The sequence below is a fragment of the Dermacentor andersoni genome, chromosome 5 (genome assembly GCF_023375885.2).
Source record: "Dermacentor andersoni chromosome 5, qqDerAnde1_hic_scaffold, whole genome shotgun sequence".
NCBI classification, from domain to species: Eukaryota; Metazoa; Arthropoda; class Arachnida; order Ixodida; family Ixodidae; genus Dermacentor; species Dermacentor andersoni.
Window position 1 is genome coordinate 39372865 of NC_092818.1, and position 24268 is coordinate 39397132.

Sequence of the window (24268 nt, forward strand, 5' to 3'; positions counted from 1 at the left end):
AGGGGGGCAGATGGCACGCAGAGAGGAGTAAATCCTGTGCAGAATAAATACCAGGCGGCTCTCACATACCACTTTGAAGAAACCATTTTCTTGCAGACATACCCCTCCTTTTTGTATGTGCCGTAGTGTCCATGTGCGTGAACACGTTGCAAAAAAGAAAAAAGCTTGAAAAGTTCAATTAGTTGAAAGTTTGAGGTTGTACTGGTCTGGGAAGTGAACTGTGGGACTGCATGGCAGCCTAAGGTCCTATTCCGCGTCGACATCATTGCCTGAATAAAGTTAGAGATGGGCAGATGGCACGCCGAGAGGAGTAAATCCTGTGCAGAATAAATACCAGGCGGCTGTAACATATCACATTTGAAGAACCCATTTTCTTGCAGACATATCCCTCCTTTTTGTATGTCCCGATGTTTCCATGCGCGAGAACACGTATCAAAACAGAAAAAGCTTGAAAAATTCAATTAGCTGAAAGTTCGAGGTTGTACCGGTCTGCGAAGTAAAATGTGGGACTGCATGGCAGCCTAAGCTTCTATTCCGCGTCGACATCATTGCCTGTAATAAAGGTAGAGATGGTCAGATGGCACGCAGAGAGGAGTAAATCCTGTGCAGAATAAATACCAGGCGGCTGTACATCGCGCATTTGAAGGAACGATTTTCTTGTTGACATATCCCGCCTTTTTGTATGTGCCGTAGTGCCCATGCGCGAGAACACGTTGCAAAACAGAGAAAGCTTGAAAAATTCAATTAGTTGAAAGTTTGAGGCTGTACCGGTCTGGGAAGCGAAATGTGCGACTGCATGACAGCCTAAGGTACTATTCGGCGTCGACATCATTGCCTGAATAAAGTTAGAGATGGACAGATGGCACGCAGATAGGAGTAGATCCTGTGCAGAATAAATACCAGGCGGCTGTAACATACCGCATTTGAAGAACCCATTTACTTGCAGACATATCCCTCCTTTTTGTATGTGCTGAACTGTCTATGCGCGAGAACACGTTGCAAAACAGGAAAGGCTTGAAACATTCAATTAGTTGAAAGTTCGAGGTTGTACAGGTCTGCGAAGTAAAATGTGGGACTGCATGGCAGCCTAAGCATCTATTACGCGTCGACATCATTGCCTGTAATAAAGGTAGAGGTGGGCAGATGGCAAGCAGAGAGGAGTAAATCCTGTGCAGAATAAATACGAGGCGGCTGCAACATACCGATTTGAAGAAACCATTTTCTTGCAGACATATCCCTCCTTTTTGTATGAGCCGAAGTGTCCATGCGCGAGAACACGTAGCAAAGCAGAAAAAGCTTGAAAAATTCAATTGGTCGAAAGTTCGAGGTTGTACCGGTCGGGGAAGTGAGATGTGGGACTGCATGGCAGCCTAAGCTTCTATTCCGCGTCGACATTATTGCCTGTAATAAAGGTAGAGGGGGGCAGATGGCACGCAGAGAGGAGTAAATCCTGCGCAGAATAAATACCAGGCGGCTCTTACATACCACTTTGAAGAAACCATTTTCTTGCAGACATATCCCTCCTTTTTGCATGTGCCGTAGTGTCCATGTGCGAGAACACGTTGTAAAACAGAAAACGCTTGAAACATTCAATGAGCTGAAAGTTTGAGGTTGTACCGGTCTGGGAAGTGAACTGTGGGGCTGCATGTCAGCCTAAGCTCCTATTCCGCGTCGACATCATTGCCTGTAATAAAGCTAGAGGTGGACAGATGGCAAGCAGAAAGGAGTAAATCCTGTGCAGAATAAATAGCAGGCGGGTGTAACATACCGCTTTTGAAGAAACCATTTGTCTTGCAGACATATCCCTCCTTTTTGTATGTGCCGAAGTGCCCATGCGCGAGAACACGTAGCAAACCAGAAAAGCTTGAAAAATTTAATTAGTTGAAAGTTTCAGGTTGTGCCAGGCTGGGAAGTGAAATGTGCGACTGCATGGCAGCATAAGGTTCAACTCCACGTCGACATCATTGCCTGAATAAAGGTAGAGATGGGCAGATGGCACGCAGAGAGGAGTAAATCCTGTGCAGAATAATTACGAGGCGGCTGCAACATACCGAGAACACGTAGCAAAACAGAAAAAGCTTGAAAAATTCAATTAGTCCAAAGTTTGAGGTTGTACCGGTCTGCGAAGATAAATGTGGGACTGCATGGGAGCCTAAGCTTCTATTCCGCGTCGACATCATTCCCTGTAATAAAGGTAGAGGTGGGCAGATGGCACGCAGAGAGGAGTAAATCGTGTGCAGAATAAATACCAGGCGGCTGTAACATACCGTATTTGCGGAAACCATATTCTTGCAGACTTATCGCGCCTTTTTGTATGTGCCGTCGTGTCCATGGGCGTGAACACGTTGCAAAACAGAAAGAAAGCTTGAAAAATTAAATTCGCTGAAAGTTCGAGGTTGTACCGGTCTGGGAAGTGAACTGTGGGACTGCATGGCAGCCTAAGCTCCTATTCCGCGTCGACATCATTGCCTGTAATAAAGGTAGAGGTGGACAGATATCAAGCAGAGAGGAGTAAATCCTGTGCAGAATAAATACCAGGGCGGTGTAACATAGCGCATTTGAAGAAACCATTTGTCTTGAAGACATATCCCTCCTTTTTGTATGAGCCGAAGTGTCCATGCGCGAGAACACGTGGCAAAGCAGAAAAAGCTTGAAAAATTCAATTGGTCGAAAGTTCGAGGTTGTACCGGTTGGGGAAGTGAGATGTGGGACTGCATGGCAGCCTAAGCTCCTATTCCGCGTCGACACGATTGCCTGAATAAAGGTAGGGATGGTCAGATAGCACGCAGAGAGGAGTAAATCCTGTGCAGAATAAATACCAGGCGGCTGTAACATTGCGCATTTGAAGGAACGATTTTCTTGCTGACATATTCCTCCTTTTTGTATGTGCCGAAGCGTCTATGCGCGAGAACATGTTGCAAAACAGAAGAAGCTTGAAACATTAAATTAGTTGAAAGTTCGAGGTTGTACAGGTCTGCGAAGTAAAATGTGGGACTGCATGGCAGCCTAAGCTTCTATTCCGTGTCGACATCATTGCCTGTAATAAAGGTAGAGGTGGACAGATATCAAGCTGAGAGGAGTAAATCCTGTGCCGAATAAATACCAGGCGGCTCTTACATACCACTTTGAAGAAACCATTTTCTTGCAGACATATCCCTCCTTTTTGTATGTGCCGCAGTGTCCATGTGCGTGAACACGTTGCAAAGGAGAAAAAGCTTGAAACATTCAATGAGCTGAAAGTTTGAGGTTGTACCGGTCTGGGAAGTGAACTGTGGGACTGCATGGATGCCTGAGCTCCTATTCCGCGTCGACATCATTGCCTGTATTAAAAGTAGAGGTGGACAGATGGCAAGCATAGAGGAGTAAATCCTGTGCAGAATAAATACCAGGGGGGTGTAACATACCGCTTTTGAAGAAACCATTTGTCTTGCAGACATATCACTCCTTTTTGTATGTGCCGAAGTGTTCATGCGCGAGAACACGTAGCGAAACAGAAAAAGCTTGAAAAATTCAATTAGTTGAAAGTTCGAGGTTGTACAGGTCTGCGAAGTAAAATGTGGGACTGCATGGCAGCCTAAGCATCTATTACGCGTCGACATCATTGCCTGTAATAAAGGTAGAGGGGGGCAGATGGCACGCAGAGAGGAGTAAATCCTGTGCAGAATAAATACCAGGCGGCTCTCACATACCACTTTGAAAAAACCATTTTCTTGCAGACGTATCCCTCCTTTTTGTATGTGCCGTAGTGTCCATGTGCGAGAACACGTTGCAAAAGAGAAAAAGCTTGAAACATTCAATGAGCTGAAAGTTTGAGGTTGTACCGGTCTGGGAAGTGAACTGTGGGGCTGCATGTCAGCCTAAGCTCCTATTCCGCGTCGACATCATTGCCTGTAATAAAGCTAGAGGTGGACAGATGGCAAGCAGAAAGGAGTAAATCCTGTGCAGAATAAATAGCAGGCGGGTGTAACATACCGCTTTTGAAGAAACCATTTGTCTTGCAGACATATCCCTCCTTTTTGTATGTGCCGAAGTGCCCATGCGCGAGAACACGTAGCAAAACAGAAAAAGCTTGAAAAATTTAATTAGTTGAAAGTTTGAGGTTGTACCGGTCGGGGAAGTGAACTGTGGGACTGCATGGCAACTTAAGCTCCTATTCCGTACCGACATCATTGTCTGTAATAATGGTAGAGGGGTGCAGATGGCACGCAGAGAGGAGTAAATCCTGTGCAGAATAAATATCAGGCGGCTCTAACATGCCGCTTTGAAGAAACCAATTTCTTGCAGACATATGCCACTTTTTTGTATGTGCCGAAGTGTCCATGCGCGAGAACACGTTGCAAAACAGAAAAAAAGCTTGAAACATTGAATTACTTGAAAGCTCGAGGTTGTACCGGTCTGGGAAGTGAACTGTGGGTCTGCATGGCAGGCTAAGCTCCTATTCCGCGTCGACATCATTGCCTGTAATAAAGGTAGAGGTGGGCAGATGGCAGGCAGAGAGGAGTAGATAGTGTGCAGAATAAGTACCAGGCGGCTGTAACATAACGCACTTGAAGAAACCATTTTCTTGCAGACATATACGTCTTTTTTGTATTTGACGTAGAAGTTCTGCGGAAACCCGCAAGGTGGAGAGAAGTAATGAATAAAGGGAAAGTCAGACATCCACCCGTTCGTAGCAATTGCTACAAAGGAAACCCATACGGGTTCCTCGAAAGAAAGCCTCATAGTTGAAGAAAAATTCGTCCTGGTCCGGGACTCGAACCCGGGACCACCGCCTTTCCGGGGCAGCCGCTCTACCATCTGAGCTAACCAGGCGGCTAGCAGATCGCAGGGCGAAGTCGAAATTTGTCGACAACACGAAGCAAAGGCAAGAGTTTGATGTAGAAGTTCTGCGGAAACCCGCAAGGTGGAGGGAAGTAATGAATAAAGGGAAAGTCAGACATCCACCCGTTCGTAGCAATTGCTACAAAGGAAACCCATACGGGTTCCTCGAAAGAAAGCCTCATAGTTGAAGAAAAATTCGTCCTGGTCCGGGACTCGAACCCGGGACCACCGCCTTTCCGGGGCAGCCGCTCTACCTTTCTGAGCTAACCAGGCGGCTAGCAGATGGCAGGGCGAAGTCGAAATTTGTCGACAACACGAAGCAAAGGCAAGAGTTTGACGTAGAAGTTCTGCGGAAACCCGCAAGGTGGAGAGAAGTAATGAATAAAGGGAAAGTCAGACATCCACCCGTTCGTAGCACTTGCTACAAAGGAAACCCATACGGGTTCCTCTTTCGGAACCCGTATGGGTTCCTGCGTTATGTTACAGCCGCCTGGTACTTATTCTGCACACTATCTACTCCTCTCTGCCTGCCATCTGCCCACCTCTACCTTTATTACAGGCAAGAACACGTAGCAAAACAGAAAAAGTTGAAAAATTCAATTAGTTGAAAGTTCGAGGTTGTACAGGTCGGGGAAGTGAAACGTCGGACTGCATGGCAGCCTAAGCTCCTATTCCGCGTCGACGTCATTGCCTGCATAAAGGTAGGGATGGGCAGATGGCACGCAGAGAAGAGTAAATCCTGTGCAGAATAAATACCAGGCGGCTGTAACAAGCGCATTTGAAGAAACCATTTTCTTGCAGACATATCCCTCTTTTTTGTATGTGCCGAAGTGTCCATGTGCGAGAACACGTTCCAAAACAGAAAAAGCTTGAAACATTCAATTAGTTGAAAGTTCGAGGTGGTACCGGGCTGCGAAGTGAAATGTCGGAATGCATGGCAGGCTAAGCTCCTATTCCGCGTCGACATCATTGCCTGTAATAAAGGTAGAGGTGGGCAGATGGCAGGCAGAGAGGAGTAGATATTGTGCAGAATAAATACCAGGCGGCTCTACCATGCCGCTTTAAAGAAACCATTTTCTTGCAGACATATCCCTCCTTTTTGTATGTGCCGTAGTGTCCATGCGAAAAAACACGTTGCAAAACAGAAAAAGCTTGAAACATTCAATTAGTTGGAAGTTCGAGGTGGTACCGTTCTGGGAAGTGAACTGTGGGACTGCGTGGCAGGCTAAGCTCCTATTCCGTGTCGACATCATTGCCTGTAATAAAGGTAGAGGTGGGCAGATGGCAGGCAGAGAGGAGTAGATAGTGTGCAGAATAAATACCAGGCGGCTCTACCATGCCGCTTTGAAGAAACCATTTTCTTGCAGACATATCCCTCCTTTTTGTATGTGACGTAGTGTCCATGCGAAAGAACACGTTGCAAAACAGAAAAAGCTTGAAACATTCAATTAGTTGGAAGTTCGAGGTGGTACCGTTCTGGGAAGTGAACTGTGGGTCTGCATGGCAGGCTAAGCTCCTATTCCGCGTAGACATCATTGCCTGTAATAAAGGTAGAGGTGGGCAGATGGCAGGCAGAGAGGAGTAGATAGTGTGCAGAATAAATACCAGGCGGCTGTAACATAACGCATTTGAAGAAACCATTTTCTTGCAGAGATATACGTCTCTTTTGTATGTGCCGTAGTGTCCATGCGCAAAAACACGTAGCAAAACAGGAAAAGTTGAAAAATTCCATTAGTTGAAAGTTCGAGGTTGTACCGGTCGGGGAAGTGAACTGTGGGACTGCATGACAGCCTAAGCTCCTATTCCGCGTCGACATGATTGCCTGAATAAAGGTAGGGATGGGCAGATGGCACGCAGAGAGGAGTAAATCATGTGCAGAATAAATATCAGGCGGCTCTAACATGCCGCTTTGAAGAAACCAATTTCTTGCAGACATATGCCACTTTTTTGTATGTGCCGAAGTGTCCAAGCGCGATAACGCGTTGCAAAACAGAAAAAAGCTTGAAACATTCAATTAGTTGAAAGTTCGAGGTTGTACAGGTCTGGCAAGTGAACTGTGGGACTGCATGGCAGCCTAAGCCCCTACTCCGCGTCCGCATCATTGCCTGTAATAAAGATAGAGGTGGGCACATGGCACGCAGAGAGTAGATAGTGTGCCGAATAAATACCAGGCGGCGGTAGCATACCGCATTTGAAAAAAAACATTTTCGTGCAGGCATATCCCTCCTTTTTGTATGTGCCGTAGGGTCCATGCGCGAGAACACGTAGAAAAACAGAAAAAGCTTGAAACATTCAATTAGCTGAAAGTTCGAGGTTGTACCGGTCTGCGAAGTGAAATGTCGGACTGCATGGCAGCCTAAGCTCCTATTGCGCGTCGACATCATTGCCTGTAATAAAGGTAGAACTGGCCTGATGGCAAGGAGAGAGGAGAAAATCCTGTGCAGAATAAATACCAGGCGGCTGTAACATACCGATTTGAAGAAACCATTTTCTTTCAGACATATCCCTCCTTTTTGTATGTGCAGTAGGGACCATGCGCGATAACACGTTGCAAAACATAAAAAGCTTGAAACATTCAATTAGCTGAAAGTTCGAGGTTGTACCGGTCTGGGAAGTGAACTGTGGGACTGCATGGAAGCCTAAGCTCCTATTGCACGACGACATCATTGCCTGTAATAAAGGTAGAGATGGGCAGATGGCACACAGAGAAGAGTAAATAGCGTGCAGAATAAATACCAGGCGGCTGTAACATATCGCATTTGAAGAAACCATTTTCTTGCAGACATATACGTCTTTTTTGTATGTGCCGTAGTGTCCATGCGCGAGAACACGTTGCAAAACAGAAAAAGCTTGACACATTCAATGAGTTGAAAGTTTGAGGTTGTACCGGTCTGGGAAGTGAACTGTGGGACTGCATGGCAACATAAGCTCCTATTCCGTGCCGACATCATTGCCTGTAATAAAGGTAGAGGTGGGCAGATGGCACGCAGAGAGGAGTAGATAGTGTCCAGAATAAATACCAGGCGGCGGTAGCATACCGCATTTGAAAAAAAACATTTTCGTGCAGGCATATCCCTCCTTTTTGTATGTGCCGTAGGGTCCATGCGCGAGAACACGTAGAAAAACAGAAAAAGCTTGAAACATTCAATTAGCTGAAAGTTCGAGGTTGTACAGGTCTGCGAAGTAAAATGTGGGACTGCATGGCAGCCTAAGCTTCTATTCCGTGTCGACATCATTGCCTGTAATAAAGGTAGAGGGGGGCAGATGGCACGCAGAGAGGAGTAAATCCTGTGCCGAATAAATACCAGGCGGCTCTTACATACCACTTTGAAGAAACCATTTTCTTGCAGACATATCCCTCCTTTTTGTATGTGCCGTAGTGTCCATGTGCGTGAACACGTTGCAAAAGAGAAAAAGCTTGAAACATTCAATGAGCTGAAAGTTTGAGGTTGTACCGGTCTGGGAAGTGAACTGTGGGACTGCATGGATGCCTAAGCTCCTATTCCGCGTCGACATCATTGCCTGTATTAAAAGTAGAGGTGGACAGATGGCAAGCATAGAGGAGTAAATCCTGTGCAGAATAAATACCAGGGGGGTGTAACATACCGCTTTTGAAGAAACCATTTGTCTTGCAGACATATCGCTCCTTTTTGTATGTGCCGAAGTGTTCATGCGCGAGAACACGTAGCGAAACAGAAAAAGCTTGAAAAATTCAATTAGTTTAAAGTTTGAGTTTGTGCCGGTCGGGGAAGTGAAATGTGTGACTGCATGGCAGCCTAAGCTCCTATTCCGCGTCGACATCACTGCCTGTAATAAAGGTAGAGGTGGGCAGATGGCAAGCAGAGAGGAGTAAATCCTGTGCAGAGAAAATACGAGGCGGCTGCAACATACCGATTTGAAGAAACCATTTTCTTGCAGACATATCCCTCCTTTTTGTATGAGCCGAAGTGTCCATGCGCGAGAACACGTAGCAAAGCAGAAAAAGCTTGAAACATTCAATTAGTTGAAAGTTCGAGGTTGTACAGGTCTGCGAAGTAAAATGTGGGACTGCATGGCAGCCTAAGCATCTATTACGCATCGACATCATTGCCTGTAATAAAGGTAGAGGGGGGCAGATGGCACGCAGAGAGGAGTAAATCCTGTGCAGAATAAATACCAGGCGGCTCTCACATACCACTTTGAAGAAACCATTTTCTTGCAGACATACCCCTCCTTTTTGTGTGTGCCGTAGTGTCCATGTGCGTGAACACGTTGCAAAAAAGAAAAAGCTTGAAAAGTTCAATTAGTTGAAAGTTTGAGGTTGTACTGGTCTGGGAAGTGAACTGTGGGACTGCATGGCAGCCTAAGGTCCTATTCCGCGTCGACATCATTGCCTGAATAAAGTTAGAGATGGGCAGATGGCACGCCGAGAGGAGTAAATCCTGTGCAGAATAAATACCAGGCGGCTGTAACATATCACATTTGAAGAACCCATTTTCTTGCAGACATATCCCTCCTTTTTGTATGTCCCGATGTTTCCATGCGCGAGAACACGTATCAAAACAGAAAAAGCTTGAAAAATTCAATTAGTTGAAAGTTCGAGGTTGTACCGGTCTGCGAAGTAAAATGTGGGACTGCATGGCAGCCTAAGCTTCTATTCCGCGTCGACATCATTGCCTGTAATAAAGGTAGAGATGGTCAGATGGCACGCAGAGAGGAGTAAATCCTGTGCAGAATAAATACCAGGCGGCTGTACATCGCGCATTTGAAGGAACGATTTTCTTGTTGACATATCCCGCCTTTTTGTATGTGCCGTAGTGCCCATGCGCGAGAACACGTTGCAAAACAGAGAAAGCTTGAAAAATTCAATTAGTTGAAAGTTTGAGGCTGTACCGGTCTGGGAAGCGAAATGTGCGACTGCATGACAGCCTAAGGTACTATTCGGCGTCGACATCATTGCCTGAATAAAGTTAGAGATGGACAGATGGCACGCAGATAGCAGTAGATCCTGTGCAGAATAAATACCAGGCGGCTGTAACATACCGCATTTGAAGAACCCATTTACTTGCAGACATATCCCTCCTTTTTGTATGTGCTGAACTGTCTATGCGCGAGAACACGTTGCAAAACAGGAAAGGCTTGAAACATTCAATTAGTTGAAAGTTCGAGGTTGTACAGGTCTGCGAAGTAAAATGTGGGACTGCATGGCAGCCTAAGCATCTATTACGCGTCGACATCATTGCCTGTAATAAAGGTAGAGGTGGGCAGATGGCAAGCAGAGAGGAGTAAATCCTGTGCAGAATAAATACGAGGCGGCTGCAACATACCGATTTGAAGAAACCATTTTCTTGCAGACATATCCCTCCTTTTTGTATGAGCCGAAGTGTCCATGCGCGAGAACACGTAGCAAAGCAGAAAAAGCTTGAAAAATTCAATTGGTCGAAAGTTCGAGGTTGTACCGGTCGGGGAAGTGAGATGTGGGACTGCATGGCAGCCTAAGCTTCTATTCCGCGTCGACATTATTGCCTGTAATAAAGGTAGAGGGGGGCAGATGGCACGCAGAGAGGAGTAAATCCTGCGCAGAATAAATACCAGGCGGCTCTTACATACCACTTTGAAGAAACCATTTTCTTGCAGACATATCCCTCCTTTTTGTATGTGCCGTAGTGTCCATGTGCGAGAACACGTTGTAAAACAGAAAACGCTTGAAACATTCAATGAGCTGAAAGTTTGAGGTTGTACCGGTCTGGGAAGTGTACTGTGGGGCTGCATGTCAGCCTAAGCTCCTATTCCGCGTCGACATCATTGCCTGTAATAAAGCTAGAGGTGGACAGATGGCAAGCAGAAAGGAGTAAATCCTGTGCAGAATAAATAGCAGGCGGGTGTAACATACCGCTTTTGAAGAAACCATTTGTCTTGCAGACATATCCCTCCTTTTTGTATGTGCCGAAGTGCCCATGCGCGAGAACACGTAGCAAAACAGAAAAAGCTTGAAAAATTCAATTAGTTGAAAGTTTGAGGTTGTACTGGTCTGGGAAGTGAACTGTGGGACTGCATGGCAGCCTAAGGTCCTATTCCGCGTCGACATCATTGCCTGAATAAAGTTAGAGATGGGCAGATGGCACGCAGATAGGAGTAGATCCTGTGCAGAATAAATACCAGGCGGCTGTAACATACCGCATTTGAAGAACCCATTTACTTGCAGACATATCCCTCCTTTTTGTATGTGCTGAACTGTCTATGCGCGAGAACACGTTGCAAAACAGAAAAGGCTTGAAACATTCAATTAGTTGAAAGTTCGAGGTTGTACAGGTCTGCGAAGTAAAATGTGGGACTGCATGGCAGCCTAAGCATCTATTACGCGTCGACATCATTGCCTGTAATAAAGGTAGAGGGGGGCAGATGGCACGCAGAGAGGAGTAAATCCTGTGCAGAATAAATACCAGGCGGCTCTCACATACCACTTTGAAAAAACCATTTTCTTGCAGACGTATCCCTCCTTTTTGTATGTGCCGTAGTGTCCATGTGCGAGAACACGTTGCAAAAGAGAAAAAGCTTGAAACATTCAATGAGCTGAAAGTTTGAGGTTGTACCGGTCTGGGAAGTGAACTGTGGGGCTGCATGTCAGCCTAAGCTCCTATTCCGCGTCGACATCATTGCCTGTAATAAAGCTAGAGGTGGACAGATGGCAAGCAGAAAGGAGTAAATCCTGTGCAGAATAAATAGCAGGCGGGTGTAACATACCGCTTTTGAAGAAACCATTTGTCTTGCAGACATATCCCTCCTTTTTGTATGTGCCGAAGTGCCCATGCGCGAGAACACGTAGCAAAACAGAAAAAGCTTGAAAAATTTAATTAGTTGAAAGTTTGAGGTTGTACCGGTCGGGGAAGTGAACTGTGGGACTGCATGGCAACTTAAGCTCCTATTCCGTACCGACATCATTGTCTGTAATAATGGTAGAGGGGTGCAGATGGCACGCAGAGAGGAGTAAATCCTGTGCAGAATAAATATCAGGCGGCTCTAACATGCCGCTTTGAAGAAACCAATTTCTTGCAGACATATGCCACTTTTTTGTATGTGCCGAAGTGTCCATGCGCGAGAACACGTTGCAAAACAGAAAAAAAGCTTGAAACATTGAATTACTTGAAAGCTCGAGGTTGTACCGGTCTGGGAAGTGAACTGTGGGTCTGCATGGCAGGCTAAGCTCCTATTCCGCGTCGACATCATTGCCTGTAATAAAGGTAGAGGTGGGCAGATGGCAGGCAGAGAGGAGTAGATAGTGTGCAGAATAAGTACCAGGCGGCTGTAACATAACGCACTTGAAGAAACCATTTTCTTGCAGACATATACGTCTTTTTTGTATTTGACGTAGAAGTTCTGCGGAAACCCGCAAGGTGGAGAGAAGTAATGAATAAAGGGAAAGTCAGACATCCACCCGTTCGTACCAATTGCTACAAAGGAAACCCATACGGGTTCCTCGAAAGAAAGCCTCATAGTTGAAGAAAAATTCGTCCTGGTCCGGGACTCGAACCCGGGACCACCGCCTTTCCGGGGCAGCCGCTCTACCATCTGAGCTAACCAGGCGGCTAGCAGATGGCAGGGCGAAGTCGAAATTTGTCGACAACACGAAGCAAAGGCAAGAGTTTGACGTAAAAGTTCTGCGGAAACCCGCAAGGTGGAGAGAAGTAATGAATAAAGGGAAAGTCAGACATCCACCCGTTCGTAGCAATTGCTACAAAGGAAACCCATACGGGTTCCTCGAAAGAAAGCCTCATAGTTGAAGAAAAATTCGTCCTGGTCCGGGACTCGAACCCGGGACCACCGCCTTTCCGGGGCAGCCGCTCTACCATCTGAGCTAACCAGGCGGCTAGCAGATGGCAGGGCGAAGTCGAAATTTGTCGACAACACGAAGCAAAGGCAAGAGTTTGACGTAGAAGTTCTGCGGAAACCCGCAAGGTGGAGAGAAGTAATGAATAAAGGGAAAGTCAGACATCCACCCGTTCGTAGCAATTGCTACAAAGGAAACCCATACGGGTTCCTCTTTCGGAACCCGTATGGGTTCCTGCGTTATGTTACAGCCGCCTGGTACTTATTCTGCACACTATCTACTCCTCTCTGCCTGCCATCTGCCCACCTCTACCTTTATTACAGGCAAGAACACGTAGCAAAACAGAAAAAGTTGAAAAATTCAATTAGTTGAAAGTTCGAGGTTGTACCGGTCGGGGAAGTGAAACGTCGGACTGCATGGCAGCCTAAGCTCCTATTCCGCGTCGACGTCATTGCCTGCATAAAGGTAGGAATGGGCAGATGGCACGCAGAGAAGAGTAAATCCTGTGCAGAATAAATACCAGGCGGCTGTAACAAGCGCATTTGAAGAAACCATTTTCTTGCAGACATATCCCTCTTTTTTGTATGTGCCGAAGTGTCCATGTGCGAGAACACGTTCCAAAACAGAAAAAGCTTGAAACATTCAATTAGTTGAAAGTTCGAGGTTGTACCGGGCTGCGAAGTGAAATGTCGGAATGCATGGCAGGCTAAGCTCCTATTCCGCGTCGACATCATTGCCTGTAATAAAGGTAGAGGTGGGCAGATGGCAGGCAGAGAGGAGTAGATAGTGTGCAGAATAAATACCAGGCGGCTGTAACATAACGCATTTGAAGAAACCATTTTCTTGCAGACATATCCCTCCTTTTTGTATGTGACGTAGTGTCCATGCGAAAGAACACGTTGCAAAACAGAAAAAGCTTGAAACATTCAATTAGTTGGAAGTTCGAGGTGGTACCGTTCTGGGAAGTGAACTGTGGGTCTGCATGGCAGGCTAAGCTCCTATTCCGCGTCGACATCATTGCCTGTAATAAAGGTAGAGGTGGGCAGATGGCAGGCAGAGAGGAGTAGATAGTGTGCAGAATAAATACCAGGCGGCTGTAACATAACGCATTTGAAGAAACCATTTTCTTGCAGAGATATACGTCTCTTTTGTATGTGCCGTAGTGTCCATGCGAAAGAACACGTTGCAAAACAGAAAAAGCTTGACACATTCCATTAGTTGAAAGTTCGAGGTTGTACCGGTCGGGGAAGTGAACTGTGGGACTGCATGACAGCCTAAGCTCCTATTCCGCGTCGACATGATTGCCTGAATAAAGGTAGGGATGGGCAGATGGCACGCAGAGAGGAGTAAATCATGTGCAGAATAAATATCAGGCGGCTCTAACATGCCGCTTTGAAGAAACCAATTTCTTGCAGACATATGCCACTTTTTTGTATGTGCCGAAGTGTCCAAGCGCGATAACGCGTTGCAAAACAGAAAAAAGCTTGAAACATTCAATTAGTTGAAAGTTCGAGGTTGTACAGGTCTGGCAAGTGAACTGTGGGACTGCATGGCAGCCTAAGCCCCTACTCCGCGTACGCATCATTGCCTGTAATAAAGATAGAGGTGGGCACATGGCACGCAGAGAGTAGATAGTGTGCCGAATAAATACCAGGCGGCGGTAGCATACCGCATTTGAAAAAAACCATTTTCGTGCAGGCATATCCCTCCTTTTTGTATGTGCCGTAGGGTCCATGCGCGAGAACACGTAGAAAAACAGAAAAAGCTTGAAACATTCAATTAGCTGAAAGTTCGAGGTTGTACCGGTCTGCGAAGTGAAATGTCGGACTGCATGGCAGCCTAAGCTCCTATTGCGCGTCGACATCATTGCCTGTAATAAAGGTAGAACTGGCCTGATGGCAAGGAGAGAGGAGAAAATCCTGTGCAGAATAAATACCAGGCGGCTGTAACATACCGATTTGAAGAAACCATTTTCTTTCAGACATATCCCTCCTTTTTGTATGTGCAGTAGGGACCATGCGCGATAACACGTTGCAAAACATAAAAAGCTTGAAACATTCAATTAGCTGAAAGTTCGAGGTTGTACCGGTCTGGGAAGTGAACTGTGGGACTGCATGGAAGCCTAAGCTCCTATTGCACGACGACATCATTGCCTGTAATAAAGGTAGAGATGGGCAGATGGCACACAGAGAAGAGTAAATAGCGTGCAGAATAAATACCAGGCGGCTGTAACATATCGCATTTGAAGAAACCATTTTCTTGCAGACATATACGTCTTTTTTGTATGTGCCGTAGTGTCCATGCGCGAGAACACGTTGCAAAACAGAAAAAGCTTGACACATTCAATGAGTTGAAAGTTTGAGGTTGTACCGGTCTGGGAAGTGAACTGTGGGACTGCATGGCAACATAAGCTCCTATTCCGTGCCGACATCATTGCCTGTAATAAAGGTAGAGGTGGGCAGATGGCACGCAGAGAGGAGTAGATAGTGTCCAGAATAAATACCAGGCGGCGGTAGCATACCGCATTTGAAAAAAACCATTTTCGTGCAGGCATATCCCTCCTTTTTGTATGTGCCGTAGGGTCCATGCGCGAGAACACGTAGAAAAACAGAAAAAGCTTGAAACATTCAATTAGCTGAAAGTTCGAGGTTGTACCGGTCTGCGAAGTGAAATGTCGGACTGCATGGCAGCCTAAGCTCCTATTGCGTGTCGACATGATTGCCTGTAATAAAGGTAGAACTGGCCTGATGGCAAGGAGAGAGGAGAAAATCCTGTGCAGAATAAATACCAGGCGGCTGTAACATACCGATTTGAAGAAACCATTTTCTTTCAGACATATCCCTCCTTTTTGTATGTGCAGTAGGGACCATGTGCGAGAACACGTTGCAAAACAGAAAAAGCTCGAAACATTCAATGAGTTGAAAGTTCGAGGTTGTACCGGTCTGGGAAGTGAACTGTGGGACTGCATGGCAGCCTAAGCTCCTATTCCGCGTCGACACCATTGCCTGTAATAAAGCTAGAGTTTGACAGATGGCAAGCAGAGAGGAGTAAATCCTGTGCAGAATAAATATCAGGCGGGTGTAACATACCGCATTTGAAGAAACCATTTGTCTTGCAGACATATCCCTCTTTTTTGTATGTCCCGATGTTTCCATGCGCGAGAACACGTAGCAAAACAGAAAAAGCTTGAAAAATTCAATTAGTTGAAAGTTCGAGGTTGTACCGGTCTGCGAAGTAAAATGTGGGACTGCATGGCAGCCTAAGCTTCTATTCCGCGTCGACATCATTGCCTGTAATAAAGGTAGAGATGGTCAGATGGCACGCAGAGAAGAGTAAATCCTGTGCAGAATAAATACCAGGCGGCTGTACATCGCGCATTTGAAGGAACGATTTTCTTGTTGACAAATCCCGCCTTTTGGTATGTTCCGTAGTGCCCATGCGCGAGAACACGTTGCAAAACAGTGAAAGCTTGAAAAATTCAATTAGTTGAAAGTTTGAGGTTGTACCGGCCTGAGAAGTGAAATGTGCGACTGCATGACAGCCTAAGGTCCTATACCGCGTCGACATCATTGCCTGAATAAAGTTAGAGATGGGCAGACGGCACGCAGACAGGAGTAGATCCTGTGCAGAATAAATACCAGGCGGCTGTAACATACCGCATTTGAAGAACCCATTTACTGGCAGACATATCCCTCCTTTTTGTATGTGCTGAACTGTCTATGCGCGAGAACACGTTGCAAAACAGAAAAGGCTTGAAACATTCAATTAGTTGAAAGTTCGAGGTTGTACAGGTCTGCGAAGTAAAATGTGGGACTGCATGGCAGCCTAAGCATCTATTACGCGTCGACATCATTGCCTGTAATAAAGGTAGAGGGGGGCAGATGGCACGCAGAGAGGAGTAAATCTTATGCGGAATAAATACCAGGCGGCTCTGATATACCACTTTGAAGAAACCATTTTCTTGCAGACATATCCCTCCTTTTTGTATGTGCCGTAGTGTCCATGTGCGAGAACACGTTGCAAAACAGAAAAAGCTTGAAACATTCAATGAGCTGAAAGTTTGAGGTTGTACCGGTCTGGGAAGTGAACTGTGGGGCTGCATGGCAGCCTAAGCTCCTATTCCGCGTCGACATCATTGCCTGTAATAAAGCTAGAGGTGGACAAATGGCAAGCAGAAAGGAGTAAATCCTGTGCAGAATAAATAGCAGGCGGGTGTAACATACCGCTTTTGAAGAAACCATTTGTCTTGCAGACATATCCCTCCTTTTTGTATGTGCCGAAGTGCCCATGCGCCAGAACACGTAGCAAAACAGAAAAAGCTTGAAAAATTTAATTAGTTGAAAGTTTCAGGTTGTGCCAGGCTGGGAAGTGAAATGTGCGACTGCATGGCAGCCTAAGGTCGAACTCCACGTCGACATCATTGCCTGTAATAAAGGTAGAGGTGGGCAGATGGCACGCAGAGAGGAGTAAATCCTGTGCCGAATAAATACCAGGCGGCTCTTACATACCACTTTGAAGAAACCATTTTCTTGCAGACATATCCCTCATTTTTGTATGTGCCGTAGTGTCCATGTGCGTGAACACGTTGCAAAAGAGAAAAAGCTTGAAACATTCAATGAGCTGAAAGTTTGAGGTTGTACCGGTCTGGGAAGTGAACTGTGGGACTGCATGGATGCCTAAGCTCCTATTCCGCGTCAAAATCATTGCCTGTATTAAAAGTAGAGGTGGACAGCTGGCAAGCATAGAGGAGTAAATTCTGTGCAGAATAAATACCAGGGGGGTGTAACATACCGCTTTTGAAGAAACCATTTGTCTTGCAGACATATCGCTCCTTTTTGTATGTGCCGAAGTGTTCATGCGCGAGAACACGTAGCGAAACAGAAAAAGCTTGAAAAATTCAATTAGTTGAAAGTTTGAGTTTGTGCCGGTCGGGGAAGTGAAATGTGTGACTGCATGGCAGCCTAAGCTCCTATTCCGCGTCGACATCACTGCCTGTAATAAAGGTAGAGGTGGGCAGATGGCAAGCAGAGAGGAGTAAATCCTGTGCAGAAAAAATATCAGGCGGCTGTAACATACCGATTTGAAGAAACCCGTTTCTTGCAGACATATCCCGCCTTTTTGTATGTGCTGAACTGTCTATGCGCGAGAACACGTTGCAAAACAGAAAAGGCTTGAAACATTCAATTAGTTGAAAGTTCGAGGTTGTACAGGTCTGCGAAGTAAAATGTGGGACTGCATGGCAGCCTAAGCATCTATTACGCGTCGACATCATTGCCTGTAATAAAGGTAGAGGGGGGCAGATGGCACGCAGAGAGGAGTAAATCCTGTGCAGAATAAATACCAGGCGGCTCTCACATACCAGTTTGAAGAAACCATTTTCTTGCCGACATACCCCTCCTTTTTGTATGTGCCGTAGTGTCCATGTGCGTGAACACGTTGCAAAAAAGAAAAAGCTTGAAAAGTTCAATTAGTTGAAAGTTTGAGGTTGTACTGGTCTGGGAAGTGAACTGTGGGACTGCATGGCAGCCTAAGGTCCTATTCCGCGTCGACATCATTGCCTGAATAAAGTTAGAGATGGGCAGATGGCACGCCGAGAGGAGTAAATCCTGTGCAGAATAAATACCAGGCGGCTGTAACATATCACATTTGAAGAACCCATTTTCTTGCAGACATATCCCTCCTTTTTGTATGTCCCGATGTTTCCATGCGCGAGAACACGTAGCAAAACAGAAAAAGCTTGAAAAATTCAAATAGTTGAAAGTTCGAGGTTGTACCGGTCTGCGAAGTAAAATGTGGGACTGCATGGCAGCCTAAGCTTCTATTCCGCGTCGACATCATTGCCTGTAATAAAGGTAGAGATGGTCAGATGGCACGCAGAGAGGAGTAAATCCTGTGCAGAATAAATACCAGGCGGCTGTACATCGCGCATTTGAAGGAACGATTTTCTTGTTGACATATCCCGCCTTTTTGTATGTGCCGTAGTGCCCATGCGCGAGAACACGTTGCAAAACAGAGAAAGCTTGAAAAATTCAATTAGTTGAAAGTTCGAGGTTGTACAGGTCTGCGAAGTAAAATGTGGGACTGCATGGCAGCCTAAGCTTCTATTCCGTGTCGACATCATTGCCTGTAATAAAGGTAGAGGGGGGCAGATGGCACGCAGAGAGGAGTAAATCCTGTGCCGAATAAATACCCGGCGGCTCTTACATACCATTTTGAAGAAACCATTTTCTTGCAGACATATCCCTCCTTTTTGTATGTGCCGTAGTGTCCATGTGCGTGAACACGTTGCAAAAAAGAAAAAGCTTGAAAAGTTCAATTAGTTGAAAGTTTGAGGTTGTACTGGTCTGGGAAGTGAACTGTGGGACTGCATGGATGCCTAAGCTCCTATTCCGCGTCGACATCATTGCCTGTATTAAAAGTAGAGGTGGACAGATGGCAAGCATAGAGGAGTAAATCCTGTGCAGAATAAACACCAGGGGGGTGTAACATACCGCTTTTGAAGAAACCATTTGTCTTGCAGACATATCGCTCCTTTTTGTATGTGCCGAAGTGTTCATGCGCGAGAACACGTAGCGAAACAGAAAAAGCTTGAAAAATTCAATTAGTTGAAAGTTTGAGTTTGTGCCGGTCGGGGAAGTGAAATGTGTGACTGCATGGCAGCCTAAGCTCCTATTCCGCGTCGACATCACTGCCTGTAATAAAGGTAGAGGTGGGCAGATGGCAAGCAGAGAGGAGTAAATCCTGTGCAGAATAAATATCAGGCGGCTCTCACATACCACTTTGAAGAAACCATTTTCTTGCAGACATACCCCTCCTTTTTGTATGCGCCGTAGTGTCCATGTGCGTGAACACGTTGCAAAAAAGAAAAAGCTTGAAAAGTTCAATTAGTTGAAAGTTTGAGGTTGTACTGGTCTGGGAAGTGAACTGTGGGACTGCATGGCAGCCTAAGGTCCTATTCCGCGTCGACATCATTGCCTGAATAAAGTTAGAGATGGGCAGATGGCACGCAGATAGGAGTAGATCCTGTGCAGAATAAATACCAGGCGGCTGTAACATACCGCATTTGAAGAACCCATTTACTTGCAGACATATCCCTCCTTTTTGTATGTGCTGAACTGTCTATGCGCGAGAACACGTTGCAAAACAGAAAAGGCTTGAAATATTCAATTAGTTGAAAGTTTGAGGTTGTACCGGTCTGCGAAGATAAATGTGGGACTGCATGCGAGCCTAAGCTTCTATCCGCGTCGACATCATTGCCTGTAATAAAGGTAGAGGTGGGCAGATGGCAAGCAGAGAGGAGTAAATCCTGTGCAGAATAAATAGCAGGCGGGTGTAACATACCGCTTTTGAAGAAACCATTTGTCTTGCAGACATATCCCTCCTTTTTGTATGTGCCGAAGTGCCCATGCGCGAGAACACGTTGCAAAACAGAAAGAAAGCTTGAAAAATTAAATTCGCTGAAAGTTCGAGGTTATACCGGTCTGGGAAGTGAACTATGGCACTGCATGGCAGCCTAAGCTCCTATTCCGCGTCGACATCATTGCCTGTAATAAAGGCAGAGGTGGACAGATATCAAGCAGAGAGGAGTAAATCCTGTGCAGAATAAATACCAGGGCGGTGTAACATAGCGCATTTGAAGAAACCATTTGTCTTGAAGACATATCGCTCCTTTTTGTATGTGCCGAAGTGTCCATGCGCGAGAACACGTAGCAAAACAGAAAAAGCTAGAAAAATTTAATTAGTTGAAAGTTCCAGGTTGTGCTAGTCTGGGAAGTGAAATGTGCGACTGCATGGCAGCCTAAGGTCCAACTCCACGTCGACATCATTGCCTGAATAAAGGTAGAGATGGGCAGATGGCACGCAGAGAGGAGTAAATCCTGTACAGAATAAATACGAGGCGGCTGCAACATACCGATTTGAAGAAACCATTTTCTTGCAGACATATCCCTCCTTTTTGTATGAGCCGAAGTGTCCATGCGCGAGAACACGTAGCAAAACAGAAAAAGCTTGAAAAATTCAATTAGTCCAAAGTTCGAGGTTGTACCGGTCTGGGAAGTGAGATGTGGGACCGCATGGCAGCCTAAGCTCCTGTTCCGCGTCGACATCATTGCCTGTAATAAAGGTAGAGGTGGACAGATGGCACGCAGAGAGGAGTAGATAGTGTGTAGAATAAATGCCAGGCGGCTGTAACATACCGCGTTTGAAGAAACGATTTTCTTGCCGACATATACCTCCATTTTGTATGTGCCGTAGTGTCCATGCGCGAGAACACGTAGCAAAATAGAAAAAGCTTGAAACATTCAATTAGCTGAAAGTTCGAGGTTGTACCGGTCTGCGAAGTGAAATGTCGGACTGCATGGCAGCCTAAGCTCCTATTGCGCGTCGACATCATTGCCTGTAATGAAGGTAGAACTGGCCAGATGGCAAACAGAGAGGAGTAAATCCTGTGCAGAATAAATACCAGGCGGCTCTTACATACCACTTTGAAGAAACCATTTTCTTGCAGACATATCCCTCCTTTTTGTATGTGCCGTAGTGTCCATGTGCGTGAACATGTTTCAAAAGAGAAAAAGCTTGAAACATTCAATGAGCTGAAAGTTTGAGGTTGTACCGGTCTGGGAAGTGAACTGTGGGACTGCATGGATGCCTAAGCTCCTATTCCGCGTCGACATCATTGCCTGTATTAAAGTAGAGGTGGACAGATGGCAAGCAGAGAGGAGTAAATCCTGTGCAGAATAAATACCAGGGGGGTGTAACATACCGCTTTTGAAGAAACCATTTGTCTTGCAGACATATCCCTCCTTTTTGTATGTGCCGAAGTGCCCATGTGCGAGAACACGTAGCAAAACAGAAAAAACTTGAAAAATTTAATTAGTTGAAAGTTTCAGGTTGTGCCAGTCTGGGAAGTGAAATGTGCGACTGCATGGCAGCCTAAGGTCCAACTCCACGTCGACATCTTTGCCTGAATAAAGGTAGAGATGGGCAGATGGCACGCAGAGAGGAGTAAATCCTGTGCAGAATAAATACGAGGCGGCTGCAACATACCGATTTGAAGAAACCATTTTCTTGCAGACATATCCCTCCTTTTTGTATGAGCCGAAGTGTCCATGCGCGAGAACACGTAGCAAAACAGAAAAAGCTTGAAAAATTCAATTAGTCCAAAGTTCGAGGTTGTACCGGTCTGGGAAGTGAGATGTGGGACCGCATGGCAGCCTAAGCTCCTGTTCCGCGTCGACATCATTGCCTGTAATAAAGGTAGAGGTGGACAGATGGCACGCAGAGAGGAGTAGATAGTGTGTAGAATAAATGCCAGGCGGCTGTAACATACCGCGTTTGAAGAAACCATTTTCTTGCAGACATATCCCTCCTTTTTGTATGTGCCGTAGTGTCCATGTGCGTGAACACGTTTCAAAAGAGAAAAAGCTTGAAACATTCAATGACTGAAAGTTTGAGGTTGTACCGGTCTGGGAAGTGAACTGTGGGACTGCATGGATGCCTAAGCTCCTATTCCGCGTCGACATCATTGCCTGTATTAAAGTAGAGGTGGACAGATGGCAAGCAGAGAGGAGTAAATCCTGTGCAGAATAAATACCAGGGGGGCGTAACATACCGCTTTTGAAGAAACCATTTGTCTTGCAGACATATCCCTCCTTTTTGTATGTGCCGATGTGCCCATGTGCGAGAACACGTAGCAAAACAGAAAAAGCTTGAAAAATTTAATTAGTTGAAAGTTTCAGGTTGTGCCAGTCTGGGAAGTGAAATGTGCGACTGCATGGCAGCCTAAGGTCCAACTCCACGTCGACATTATTGCCTGAATAAAGGTAGAGATGGGCAGATGGCACGCAGAGAGGAGTAAATCCTGTGCAGAATAAATACGAGGCGGCTGCAACATACCGATTTGAAGAAACGATTTTCTTGCAGACATATCCCTCCTTTTTGTATGAGCCGAAGTGTCCATGCGCGAGAACACGTAGCAAAGCAGAAAAAGCTTGAAAAATTCAATTGGTCGAAAGTTCGAGGTTGTACCGGTCGGGGAAGTGAGATGTGGGACTGCATGGCAGCCTAAGCTTCTATTCCGCGTCGACATTATTGCCTGTAATAAAGGTAGAGGGGGGCAGATGGCACGCAGAGAGGAGTAAATCCTGTGCAGAATAAATACGAGGCGGCTGCAACATACCGATTTGAAGAAACCATTTTCTTGCAGACATATCCCTCCTTTTTGTATGAGCCGAAGTGTCCATGCGCGAGAACACGTAGCAAAACAGAAAAAGCTTGAAAAATTCAATTAGTCCAAAGTTCGAGGTTGTACCGGTCTGGGAAGTGAGATGTGGGACCGCATGGCAGCCTAAGCTCCTGTTCCGCGTCGACATCATTGCCTGTAATAAAGGTAGAGGTGGACAGATGGCACGCAGAGAGGAGTAGATAGTGTGTAGAATAAATGCCAGGCGGCTGTATCATACCGCGTTTGAAGAAACGATTTTCTTGCAGACATATACCTCCGTTTTGTATGTGCCGAAGTGTCTATGCGCGAGAACATGTTGCAAAACAGAAGAAGCTTGAAACATTAAATTAGTTGAAAGTTCGAGGTTGTACAGGTCTGCGAAGTAAAATGTGGGACTGCATGGCAGCCTAAGCTTCTATTCCGTGTCGACATCATTGCCTGTAATAAAGGTAGAGGGGGGCAGATGGCACGCAGAGAGGAGTAAATCCTGTGCAGAATAAATACCAGGCGGCTCTTACATACCACTTTGAAGAAACCATTTTCTTGCAGACATATCCCTCCTTTTTGTATGTGCCGTAGTGTCTATGTGCGTGAACACGTTTCAAAAGAGAAAAAGCTTGAAACATTCAATGAGCTGAAAGTTTGAGGTTGTACCGGTCTGGGAAGTGAACTGTGGGACTGCATGGATGCCTAAGCTCCTATTCCGCGTCGACATCATTGCCTGTATTAAAGTAGAGGTGGACAGATGGCAAGCAGAGAGGAGTAAATCCTGTGCAGAATAAATACCAGGGGGGTGTAACATACCGCTTTTGAAGAAACCATTTGTCTTGCAGACATATCCCTCCTTTTTGTATGTGCCGAAGTGCCCATGTGCGAGAACACGTAGCAAAACAGAAAAAGCTTGAAAAATTTAATTAGTTGAAAGTTTCAGGTTGTGCCAGTCTGGGAAGTGAAATGTGCGACTGCATGGCAGCCTAAGGTCCAACTCCACGTCGACATTATTGCCTGAATAAAGGTAGAGATGGGCAGATGGCACGCAGAGAGGAGTAAATCCTGTGCAGAATAAATACGAGGCGGCTGCAACATACCGATTTGAAGAAACAATTTTCTTGCAGACATATCCCTCCTTTTTGTATGAGCCGAAGTGTCCATGCGCGAGAACACGTAGCAAAACAGAAAAAGCTTGAAAAATTCAATTAGTCCAAAGTTCGAGGTTGTACCGGTCTGGGAAGTGAGATGTGGGACCGCATGGCAGCCTAAGCTCCTGTTCCGCGTCGACATCATTGCCTGTAATAAAGGTAGAGGTGGACAGATGGCACGCAGAGAGGAGTAGATAGTGTGTAGAATAAATGCCAGGCGGCTGTAACATACCGCGTTTGAAGAAACGATTTTCTTGCCGACATATACATCCATTTTGT

The 24268-nt window shown here is 45.8% G+C and overlaps 3 non-coding genes across 3 annotated transcripts; all 3 read right to left on the minus strand.

Moving 5' to 3' along the window:
- Positions 1-4737: 4737 nt before the first annotated feature.
- Positions 4738-4812, minus strand: TRNAS-GGA (transfer RNA serine (anticodon GGA)). Its single transcript has one exon. It is a non-coding gene; the product is annotated as a tRNA-Ser (tRNA).
- Positions 4813-12309: 7497 nt separating this feature from the next.
- Positions 12310-12384, minus strand: TRNAS-GGA (transfer RNA serine (anticodon GGA)). Its single transcript has one exon. It is a non-coding gene; the product is annotated as a tRNA-Ser (tRNA).
- A 206-nt stretch (positions 12385-12590) lies between these two features.
- On the minus strand, positions 12591-12665 carry TRNAS-GGA (transfer RNA serine (anticodon GGA)). Its single transcript has one exon. It is a non-coding gene; the product is annotated as a tRNA-Ser (tRNA).
- Positions 12666-24268: the final 11603 nt, after the last annotated feature.